This window comes from Pan troglodytes, chromosome 10, assembly GCF_028858775.2.
Source record: "Pan troglodytes isolate AG18354 chromosome 10, NHGRI_mPanTro3-v2.0_pri, whole genome shotgun sequence".
Lineage (NCBI taxonomy): Eukaryota > Metazoa > Chordata > Mammalia > Primates > Hominidae > Pan > Pan troglodytes.
In genome coordinates, this window is record NC_072408.2 from 96,106,656 (window position 1) to 96,111,548 (window position 4,893).

Sequence of the window (4,893 nt, forward strand, 5' to 3'; positions counted from 1 at the left end):
ACTCTGTTGCCAGGGCTGGAGTGTAGTGCCATAATCTCCACTCACTGCAACCTCCACCTCCCGGGTTCAAGTGATTCTCCTGCCTCAGCCACCTGAGTAGCTGGAATTACTGGCGCCCGCCACCACACCCAGCTAATTTTTGTATTTTTAGTAGGAATGGGGTTTCAGCTTGTTGGCCAGGCTGATCTCGAACTCCTGACTTCAAGTAATCCACCCATCTCAGCCTCCCAAAGTGCTGAGATTACAGGCATGATCCACTGCACCTGGCAATATACTTCTGATTAATTAATATTATAAAGCAGCCAGGGCGCAGTGGCTCACGCCGGCAATCCTAGCACTTTGGGAGGCCAAGGCGAGTGGATTGCCTGAGCTCAGGAGTTTGAGACCAGCCTGGGCAACATGGTGAAACCCCGTCTCTACTAAAATCCAAAAAAAAAAAAATTAGCCGGGTGTGGCGGCATGTGCCTGTAGTTCCAGCTACTCCGGAGACTGAGGCAGAAGAATTGCTTGAACCTGGGAGGCAGAGGTTGCAGTGAGCTGAGATGGTGCCACTGTACTCCAACCTGGTGACAGAGCGAGACTCCATCTTAAAAAAAAAAAAAAAAATATATATATATATATATATATATATATATATAAAGGCTTATACTGTTAATGATCCATATTTTAATTCCAGAATGAATCTCTTTCTATTACTGTTATCCACCCTAAAATTTAGGGTATAAACCAACTAATGTTATAATAATATTAACCTAAGAGAAATATTTTAAAGGAAAATTTGCTATAAAATATATTACGTATTAATACAATATAGGTTATACATATTGTACCCAAAGCAAAATGAAATTGATTTTTAAAAATTATTATGAGCTGACTATATCCATACCACTCCTATAAGACACTAACACAGATAATCAAAACATGTCAAAATTGCTTTGGAGGTAAGAGAGTTTTCATTTCCCAATATCTTCTGGTCCTTAGGTTATTACTTATTATTCTAAACTGCAAAAACAGAAACCATCTTATTCATATGTTTTCACTTTCCTTTGGCAGATACATTTTATTCTTAGAGCCAGATATGTGACCCATACATGATATTCATTCTGCAAATTAATCAACCCTCTTTGGGCTCAATTCTGCATTCTTTATTTTCCCATTTCCTAATTTTCAGTGCCTATTTTAAATGGCTTGATATATTACCGGCTTCCGTGTAAATTATTTTACTTTTTTTTTTTTTTTTTTTTGGAAAAAGGCAGTTGTGCCAGTTGAGATTCTCTGAGAAGCAGTCCTCAAGATGTGATTATGGACATGCTGACAGATATAACAGACACTGGGGACTCCAAAATGGGGGTGAGGGCTGAAAAATTACTCATTGGGTACAATGTTCACTATTTGGATGATGGGTACACTGGATGCACAAATGCTACCACCACACAACATATCCGTGTAACGAAGGAAAAAAACAACAGGTGATTAGATATGCAAGATATCTGCTGGGGGAAATGCTGAAGAAGGAGAAAGAAGAGGGATCAGGGGTAGTCAGGGAGAGGCCCAAGTGTAAGATGTATGTGTGACTGCTGTGGAAAGAAGGGGACAAAAAAGAGAATTGGAGAGGAAGTGTCTCAGTCTGCAGGGCAGTGCTATGAAACTTTCAGCCAGATGGACAAGGAGTTGCTGGGCCAAAATTTGTTGTAAAGCCTCAGATCCCACCAATATGCAGCTATTGGCTGGGGACAGCCATCAAAAGTCTGAATTCTAAGGAAGCGTGGCTGAGATTCTCGGTCAGCTCTGCTCCCCACAGCAGTTCGCTTGAGAATGTCAATGGCAAATTTTCATGGCCATTACAATTGTATACAAAAAAATAAACCAGAAAGTTGTTACAGACTGAATGTTTGTGTCCTCTGCAAAATTCGTATGTTAAAGCCTTAACCCAAGGTGATGGTATAGTAATTGTATCCAAACAAATATTTATTACAATCTAACATTCTAATGCTTTCAGGTTATAACAGATTAGAATCACATACTGAGATTTATAGTATCTGAAACATGTTTGAATTTGCCCCTCTAGTATTCGACAAAAATCCATAGGTCGTAGGACTGTGCCTTCCCAACACCTGTAATATTGGATTTGCTGCAACAAGTAATTCTGCTATTGTCACTGTGGTTATTTTTCATTGTGCCACACAGCGAGATAAAAAGGAAGGGAATCTCAGGTTTTGCTTTTCCTTCTGTTTCCATGGACACAGGTTTATAATTTTATATGAAAGTCAAAATCTGTCACTCTCATTAAGTCTGTTCTTAGAGCTACTTTGCTAACAGCTTAGACGAATGCAGTAAAATAATTAGGAACCAACAAAGAAAACACTCATAACGAAGGGAAATGAGCCCCTTCTTAAAGATAGGAACAACTGGGAGAAGGCTGTGGAGTGAGCCCATGGCTTGAGAAAGGGATGAATAGAAGTTAATAAAGTACTTAATGAAAGTGGGTGTTGTGGAGCATTGGATGGAATCGCAGCATGCAATGTGGATATAGTTTGCTTTTAAACCAAAAACAATAGAATTAATGTTCCTTTTAAACATAACACATCCTAATGGCTAGCACTGTATCCGCCTCCTGCTGTCTCTTGCACAAATATGTGAATATATCAGCTCGACAGTTTCAAGAATCTTGCCTTTCCAAACATTACCAGTCCAAAAATATTCACAATTATCTTCAGCATAATTAATCGTGGCCTATTGTACAATTTTGCAGGCACTGGGTCTGTGAAGCCATGTCATATTGTTCTTGTCACATAAGGTTTATTAAGGCTTTGCTGTGTGTGAAGGACACTGGCAGATTATGACTGATACAAAGAACTGAAGGAACTGTTTGGAAGTAATATTACATTCAAAAATATAATGAAGAAGAGCAAAATTAGCAAGGAATTATTAAATTACAAAAAGTTCAGCTGGGTGTGGTGGCTCATGCCTGTAATCCCAGCACTTTGGGAGGCTGAGGTGGGTGGATCTCTGCAGGACGTTTGAGACCAGCCTGGCCAACAGGGTAAAGCCACTTCTGTACTAGAAATACAAAAATTAGCTGGGCATACTGGCATGTGCCTGTAATCCCAGCTACTTGGGAGACTGAGGTACAATCAGTGGAACCTAAGACATGAAGGTTGCAGTGAGCTGAGGTTGTGCCACTGCACTCCAGCCTGGGCAACAGAGCGAGACTCTGTCTTGGGGAAAAAAAAAAAAGTTCTTTATTTTTCTGGAAGGATTTACTTCACTAATAGCATGTACCTATAGTGAAATTAAAATGATGAAATGTGTGTGCTAGCCATGTCCCTGAAGTGTTTGGTGCAAAACTGGGCCATGTGCATGTCATGGGCTCCTCCATGCAGAGCTGAGCTGCCCATCTGATTCTGTCAGGCTGACCCAGAATAATCTCCTTTCTTTAAGCAACTTAACCAATTAATATGGGACCTATATTCCATTTGCAAAAACTCTTCACCTTTCCTATATAACGTAACCTAATCACAGAGTGAAATCCATCATATTCACAGTCCTGCCCATAAGCAAGAGTAGAGGGTTATACAAGATAAATAACCCAAGGGGCAGGAATCTTGGAGGCCATCTTAGAATTTTGCCTACAACAGTGAAGACTACAGCTCACTAGATAGACAGTGGTAGATTTGTATTGCAATACTGAAATCATAAATGGATTTAATTATTAATACCAATACTATGCAAGATGAGCATCATTACACATTTTTAGCTAGAGTAGGGGCTCCCATATATAGACTTTAATTAAAGGTAGCCATGGTAACTGGAAAGTTCATTACAGTCTTAGTATTAGTATTTTTCTTCTCTGTCATCCCAATCCTGAAAAAGTATGTTTATGTGTGTACGCCATTTGAGGGCGAGAATTAGGGGATGTATTTTGCCTATTTAAATAGAAAGGTTGTTACTTAAAATTAATTAAAATATATACTGAGTGCGGCCGGGCATGGTGGCTCATGCCTGTAATCGTGTAAACTTTGGGAGGCCGAGGCGGGCGGATCACCTGAGGTCGGGAGTTCAAGACCAGCCTGACCAACATGGAGAAACTCCATCTCTATTAAAAATACAAAATTAGCTGGGCGTGGTGGTGCATGCCTATAATCCCAGCTACTTGGGAGGCTGAGGCAGGAGAATTGCTTGAACCCAGGAGGTGGAGGTTACGGTGAGTTGAGATAGTGCCATTGCACTCCAGCCTGGGCGACAAGAGCAACACTCCATCTCAAAAAAAACAAAAAATGTATATATATATATCTATGTATATACTGAGTGCTTGACAGAGGGTAAATGCTGTTCAGATACTATTTTTATGAAAGAATTACCTCAATATTTCTTCTTAAGAGAATATGAATGATCTCATTTTCCATATGAATTGTGTGTTTGTGTGTGTGTGTGTGTGTGTGTGTGTCTGTGTTCATATTTTTTTCCAAGCAAGTTGCAAAGATTGGTCCTCATTTAAAGTTAGATATTTAATACCTTATAGGCCAGAATTATCTCTCTGCGGGGAATCTCACTCCAGTGAATTTTCTCTAACATTAAATTTGCTGATCTAGGCAATAGAATTCTCGATTAAAATAAGCAATACAGTTTGCCACAACCTTTTAGATATCATGTTTGAGAGTTCATCAACCATTATTTTCAAGACCTACTATGTAACAGGCACTGTAGTAGGCACTGGAAAATAGATCCCTATTTACTAAAAGAGGAAAGAGTACAGTCAAGTAAACAAATAAATAGCATAATTTCAGATAAAGATCCATGCTATGAAGAAAATTAAATAAGTTGATGTAATGGGATTGAACAAGGGGCAGCAGAGATGAGGGGAAGTTAATTTAGACTGTTTGTGAGATAAGG